General features: G+C 39.4%; 1 non-coding gene across 1 annotated transcript; it reads left to right on the top strand.

The window, feature by feature from the left end:
• The first annotated feature begins 7466 nt into the window (after positions 1-7466).
• On the top strand, positions 7467-7528 carry LOC112615825. Its single transcript, XR_003117478.1, has one exon. It is a non-coding gene; the product is annotated as a U7 small nuclear RNA (small nuclear RNA).
• The last annotated feature ends 282 nt before the right edge of the window (positions 7529-7810 follow it).

The following is a 7810-nucleotide window of genomic DNA, read 5'->3' as shown; positions in this document are numbered from 1 at the left end:
CTTTCAATTTGTGGTAGTCCTTATTTTGCATTGGAAAATATGTGTAATTCACACCACTATAATTCCCATTCTTATGCCAAATGCAATCCTGGAGGAGGCTATTACTGGCTCAAGGTCTGGAGTATGTACTGCATTAAAGCCAGTAGCTTGTTTTTCCATCTGGGCTAGGCACAGAGTTTGCAAACTTTTTTTCTGACTTACTCATTCCCTGGTAAATTCCACTCCTGGGCTACTGTGGGACATAGACAAAGCTTTACCTCAAAAGTTGCAAATGGAATACGGCCCTTGTTTAAAAGTGTTTTGCTACTGGAAGTACAACTAGTTCTACTGAGGTTTGTGTTGGCCACCTCAGGCTTGTGGGCTCAGTTTAAAGTTTTGGTTTAGTTCTGCAAGGTTTATGACTTGGCTACCTGGGGGATTGGCCCTCACACTGTTCCTTCCTCCCAGCTGGGAAGATCTGCTAGAGCACTTGGCTAAAGCTTTCCAGATATTACTTTGGAATAGTCATGATGATGGCTCAAGTGTTCTTGGAGGATGTTCACATTTGGAACTTCCTTATGTGCTCTGACGTGGCTCCAGCTGTTTTCTTTTCCTGTTAGAGGAGGTGTTTAATTACTCTGCCTTGTTTGTTGTACTAAACTGATTTAATCAAAGATCTCCTTAAGTTTGGAGCATGTATGTTAGTTTCCTGTTGCTGGTGCAACAAATCCCACACTTAAAACAATACAAATTTATTTTCTTACAGTTCTGGAGGTCAGAAGGCCAAATGAATCATGAGGGCTAAAATCAAGGAAGGTGTCAGCAAGGCTGGATCTTTCTGGAAGCTACCTGGGAGAATCTAGTCCTTACCTTAGCCACTTCTGGAGGCCACCAGCAGTCCTTGGCTGTTGGCTGCATCACTCCAATCTCTGCTTTCATGCTCACACTGCTTTCTCCTCTACTGTAATCAGATTCCCTCTGCCTCTCTCTTACTAGGTCCCTGTGATTATATTTAGGATCCGTCAAGACAATCCAGTATAATCTTTCCATCTCAGGATCCTTAATCATATCTGCAAAATCACTTTTGCCATATAAAGTAACATTTACAAGCTTCAGGGATTGGGATGTTGACATCTTGTGGGACCACTCTTCAGCCTAGTACATAGCTTGATGCATCTGAATTTGAATCCTGGCTCTAACAATGTTTTATTCTTTCTAAGCCTTAGGTTTATCTCAATGGTGTTAATAATGTTTATCTCTCATTAGGTTGATGTAAGATTTTGATGAGGTAAGTATGTAAAGTGCTACCACCAACCAAGTACCCCCATAGGTGTTCTGTTAAATTTAATTTCTTTTTTTCTCATCTCCTTTGATAATATCTGAAAATATAAATATTTTAGTTTGAAGGCAGTGGGTCTTTGAACTTTATAAATTGTGTAGCACAATTATAAAATACTAAAAATATGTCCAAAATAATTATCACATAGACAAAATACTGGCTAATATCCAGTTAAGGTTCCAATGAAGTATGAAACTATAACATGATGCAACAGATAATGTATCATTGTGCTTAAAGTCATGGGTATTATAGCATGAATGGTATTAGAAGCTTATCACCTTAAATAAGGTACTGAAGATTTTCTGCTTTCAACATCTCTGATTTGTTAAAATACATCAGACCACTCTATGTGTGGGGCAAAGAGTATGAAAGAGGGGGGCATATCATTCTTCAAGACATTTGTATGCTTTTAATGTAGGTATAGAATAGATTAAAACAGTGATAATTTGTTTAACAAATATTAATTGAGCCTTTTTGATATGTCACACAGTGGCCAAGATTTTGCCAATATAAATATGAAACGCCATGGTTCCTACCCTTATCTAATGGACAGAGAGAAAACAAATGTGTAATTCCTATAAATTAAGATAAGAATAGTAATGGTCATAGTGGAAGCACAGGGGAAGGGGTGCTTAAGTCTGCTGGGAGAATTGGTTAAATGGTGTGGAGGGGAGGTGGTGGTTCTTGAGCCAACTCTTCAGGAAGGAGAAAGCCTTTTCCAGGTGAATGTGGGGTAGGGCAACCCAGGCAAAGGAGACTGTATCTGGAAATGAATGAAGTACCAAAATATTGCATTCTCACAGAACCATGAGTAGCTTAGCATTGCAGGAGCACACAGGCATAGAAGACATTTATCCTGAGAAACAACACCCCCAACATTGAATTCAAGTATGGATTCACATTCATTTTGTATAAAGAACCCTGGCTAGAGTGAACACATCCTACAGAATGGGAGAAAAGTTTTGCAAACTATGCATCTAACAAAGGTCTAAACAAATTTACAAGAGAAAAACAAACCATTAAAAAGTACGCAAAGGACATGAACAGACATTTTACAAAAGAAGACATACATTCTGCCAACACTCATATGGGAAAAAGTTCAACATCACTGATCATCAGAGAAATGTAAATCAAAACCACAATGAGATACCATCTGACACTAGTCAGAATGGCTATTATTAAAATGTCAAAACATAACAGAAACTGGTGAGGTTGTGGAAAAAAAGGAACACTTATACACTGTTATTGGGAGTATAAATCAATTCAACCATTGTGGAAGACAGTGTGGTGATTCCTCAAAGAGCTAAAAACAGAAATGCTATTCACCCCAGCAATTCCATTACTGGCTATATACCCAGCAGAATATAAATTGTTCTATTATGAACACACATGCACATGTATGTTCATTGCAGCACTATTCACAATAGCAAAGACATGGAATCAACCTAAATGCCCATCAATGGTGGGGACAGGATAAAGAAAATGTGCTGCATGTACACCATGGAATACTATGCAGCCATAAAAAGGAATGAGATCATATCTTTTGCAGGAACATGAATGGAGCTGGAGGCCATTATCCTCAGCAAACTAACGCAGGAACAGAAAACCAAATACTGCATATTCTCATTTATAAGTGGGAGCTAAATGAGGAGAACACATGGATATATAAAGGGAAACAAAACACACTGGGGCCTATCAAAGGTTGGAGGGTGGGAGGAGGGAGACGATAAGGAAAAATAACTAATAGGCACTAGGCTTAATACCTGGAGTGATGAAATGATCTGTACAACAAACTCTCATGATACAAGTTTAACTGTATAACAAACCTACACATGTACCCCTGAACTTAGAAGTTAAAAAACAGGGCACAGGGGCTCATGCTTGTAATCCCAGCTCTTTGGGAGGCCAAGGCGGGTGGATCACTTGAGGCCAGGAGTTTGAGACCAGCCTGGCCAACATAGTGAAACTCTGTCTTTACTAAAAATATAAAAATTAGTTGGGCATGGTTGCGCACGCCTGTAATCTCAGCTACGTGGGAGGCTGAGGCAGGAGAACTGGTTGAACCTTGGAGGCAGAGGTTGCAGTGAGCCGAGATTGCACTACTCCACTCCAGCCTGGGCCACAGAGCGAGACTCTGTCTCAAAAATAATAAAAAAAAAATTTGTTTAAAGTCTCAATGATCTTGCCTTTAAAAAAAAAGTTAAAAAATAAGTAAATAAATATAAAAATAAAAAGCAGACCAACTTAAAAAAAAAAAAAAGAACCTGGGATAGGATAACCAGCGCCTAGTTTATTTACTCAGCAAATGTTCCATGGGTAGCTACTATATGTGGGAAGCTCCAGGCATACAAAGCTTGAAGGAGTCAATTCTTGCTCTCAAAGTCCTTAGGGTCTAGTATAAGAGCTTCTGATTAATATCTTCAACTAGAAATGTGAAGAGTTTGCAGTTAAATTGATACTTTTTTTTTTTTTGAGACGAAGTCTTGCTTTGTCGCCCAGGCTGGAGTGCAGTGGCGCCATCTCCGCTCACTGCAAGCTCCGCCTCCCAGGTTCACACCATTCTCCTGCCTCAGCCTCCCGAGAAGCTGGGACTAGAAGCGCCCGCCACCACGCCCGGCCATTTTTTTTTGTATTTTTAGTAGAGACAGAGTTTCACCGTGTCAGCCAGGATGGTCCCGATCTCCTGACCTCGTGATCCACCCGCCTCGGCCTCCCAAAGTGCTGGAATTACAGACGTGAGCCACCGCACCCGGCTAAATTGATACTTTTAAGCGGATTTTTTTTTTTTTTTTAACTGAACCTTGCTGAAAGTTGAGGGTCGTGAACATTGTAGTTAAAACAGAACTTAGAGCCCATTTATTTTATTACCAATGGCAGTAGAAATGGTTGTCTGCCCACCAAATATTGATATTCCCCTTCTGTAGCGAGGAATAGTTACTGGGCCATGGCTTTCCAGCCAAGGACTGCATTTCCCAACTCCCCTTACATCTAGATAGGGACGTATGACTAGGTCTCACTAATGGAATCTGACATGCATAACTTGTTGACTGAGGTGGTTAAAAAAATGGGTACCTTTTCTAGTTTGTCTTCTCTTGCCTCCTAGGCAGACTAAATAAAAAACAAAATGCTCAATGTTTTCAAAGGATGGTGGAACTACAAGACAGAAGGAACTGGGTGGGTCCTTGGATCACCATATTCAGGAAAGCTGTCAGGCAGCTAGAAATACTCTCATTGGATTGATACAGGAGTGAGACATAATATTATGTTGTTTTAAGCTACTAAAATTTGGGGGTTTTGTTTGTTTCAGTACCTTATGCTATCCAAGTTATCACATGAGGAGGATTCCCTTATACAACATACCATGCTTTCTGGATTTGGGTCTTTATTGTCATGAAGGGCTAGTGCTTTTACTTGACAAATGTCATTGGTAGGTATATCTCCCTTTTATTAAGCTAAAATCTGATGAAATCCTGTTAGTTTTAGGCGTCGATCTCTGGAGCAAGGCCAGGAAAGAAAATGTGAGTGTGTTTGTGATATGGAGGCTTCTTTTTGTGGTGAAAGAGACCAATTTTGGAGGCCAAGTCTAGCTGGGAACCGTGTTACCTGGAAAGGAATTTGAGAAAACATCACACTGAGTATAGTTGTGGTAAGATGCAGAGATGGACTTGAGAGAGGCTGTTAGAAGCTCAAAGTGAGTCTATAAGGGTTGAGTAGGCCCTGATGTGATGAAGACCAGGAAGATTGAGATTAACATCTAAACCCAGTAATGAGCACAAGTGGTTAGATGTGTCTCTTCATGAGTGCTAGGGAGCTGTTGCTTGAAGGAATCAGAGTAGATGAGACAGGAGCAACAGAAAAAAATCTGCCCCTCTATTTATGTCCTCCATGAGCTTTATCTTCTCCAACCTAAGCAGACCTTTCTTTTTATTTCTTTTTTTTATTTTTTATTATTTTGTTTTTGAGACAGGGTCTCGCTGTATCACCGAGGCTGAAGTACAGTGGCACAATCATAGCTCACTGCAGCCTCTACTTCCTGGGCTCAGGCAATCCTCCTCCCTCAGCTTCCAGAGTAGCTGGGACTACAGGTGTGCACCACCATGCTTGGCTAATTTTTTATTTATTGTAGAGATTGGGTCTCCCTACTTTGCCTAGGTGTGTCTCAAACTCTTGGCCCCAAGCTGTTTTCCCATCTTGGCCTCCCAAAGTGCTGGGATTATAGGCATGAGCTTCCGTACTCAACCAGCAAACCTTTCTTTCTCTTTTATTTATTTATTTATTTTTTTCATTTTTGTTTTTTTGTTTTAGTTTATAGACATCATAAAATTCTTTGTATTTTCTTCTGGGTTTGTGTTAGGTTGTATAGAATTAAATATAGCACTTCATATATGGCCAGTCTAGTATAGAGCTCAGGGAGATGATTATTCTAACATCTGAATGTTATGTGCTTTGAAATAAAACAGACTGGGGCTGACTTCTGCCACGTACAAACTGGGTGATTTAGGGTAAAATGCTTCTCTGAACCTCAATTTCTGCATTTATAAGAGAACAAAATTATACTGAATCATATGGCGATTGCTGTGTAACAAAGCACCCTAAAATGTAATGATTTAAAAAGAAGTCTGTATATTATTTCCCTAGAGACTATGGGAGAGTTGGTTGATCTTGGCTGGACTCTTCTTTTTTTTCTTTGGGACAGCATCTCACTCTGTTGCCCAGGCTGGAATGCAGTGATATGATCATGGCTTACTGCAGCCTCAACCTCCTGGGCTCAGGAGATCCTCCTGGATGGGTAGCATGCACCACCACACCCAATTAAGTTTTTGTAATTTTTTTGTAGAGGCGGGGTTTCACCATGTTGGCCAGGCTGGTCTCAAATTCCTGGGCTCAAGTGATCTGTCCCCCTCAGACTCCCAAAGTGCTGGGATTACAGGTGTGAGCCACTGCGCCCAACCTGGACTTACGTATCTAAAGTCAGTAGGTTGGTGGGGGCTGGTCTGCTCGAGGATGACTTCAGCTGTCATGACGTAAGTGGTTTCTCATCTCCTCACAGGCTACTCTGGGCTTGTTTCTATGGAGATTAGCAGGGTTCCAGGAAAGGGAGGGTGGAAGTGTAGGCAGCTTTGTGAGACTCAGGCTCAGAAGTGGCACAACATTACTTTGGTTGCAGTTTTTTGGCCAAAGCAAATCTAGCCTAGATTCAAAAGGTGAAGATTTCATCTCTTGATGGGGGTGGAGTAGTTAAAAAATCACGTTGTAATGGATGTGAATAGAGGGAGGCCATTGAAGCTGATAATGCATTTAATCTAGCACAATTACCTACTTCCAAGAATTTTAACGAAAAACAAATATTATGTATAAATGATCTGATACACCATAGGCAATCAATAAACCTAGTTCTTTTTTCTTCCATTCCTCTCCCTTACTTCTTCCCTGTTAATGAAGTCTGGAAATTTATTAATTAGTTTTTGTAGCTACTACATTATTATTATTTTGGACCTGAAATAAATCCAAACTTTTAAAAATCTGTCTCTCTCATTCTATATTTATATAACATGTTGTATTTTCTCGTCCTAAATTTAAGATATAAAATTTGCTTTGTAAAATGTATTAAGTGCATAATCATGGCCCATATGCCGTGAAGATGTGCATAATAGTGTGGTGCTTAGGGGCACCCTCTCTGGAGACAGGCTGCCTGGGCTTTAATCCCAGCTGTGCCCTTCACTAGTCCTCTGACCTTGATCAAGTTACCTAACCTGCCCTCTGTAGAGAGGAAGTTATAATAGGGTTTTGTCATCTCCTGTCTCCTATGACTATTGTGAGAATTAAGTAATTTAATATTTCTGAAGCCTCTAATATTTCTGAAACAGTGTCTGGCGTGTAGGAAACTCTATGTGAGCAGTTGTTAAATATATAAGTGTTTGAATCTCCTGAGTGTTTCAATTGTTCAGGAAATTTATAATCCACTTAGGTTTACTTTCACCATCTTCTCCAATGAATATTATGAGAAACACCACATGCTTTGCAGAAATCTATTTACATGGTGTCTGTACCGTTTTTGATCAACATAGCAGTCACTGAATAAAGGCAGTGAAGTTAGTCTGAAATCACTTTATGAACAATAAAATATTTGTTATTAATAATATTATAATAATGTTACCACTCTTTTAGAATTTATATACCAGATTTTCTGGTTTTCACTGGAAAACCCCACATGCAAAAAAATTATATTATTATGTAATTATTATTAACTAATGTCCTATTTTTCACAACACACATTTAAAAATTTTCTCCAAACATTTGTCAGGGAGTAGTCTATATTTTACAGGTTCTCATCTTTCCTCCCCCTCTGTTATTCTTTTTTTTATTTATTTTTATTTTTATTTTTATTTTATTTTATTTTATTTTATTTTATTTTATTTTATTTTATTTTTTTTTGAGACAGAGTCTTGCTCTGTCGCCCAGGCTGGGGTGCAGTGGCCGGATCTCAGCTCA

The sequence above is a fragment of the Theropithecus gelada genome, chromosome 1 (assembly GCF_003255815.1).
Source record: "Theropithecus gelada isolate Dixy chromosome 1, Tgel_1.0, whole genome shotgun sequence".
Classification (NCBI taxonomy): Eukaryota; Metazoa; Chordata; class Mammalia; order Primates; family Cercopithecidae; genus Theropithecus; species Theropithecus gelada.
This window is presented reverse-complemented; position numbering and strand designations above follow the sequence as displayed.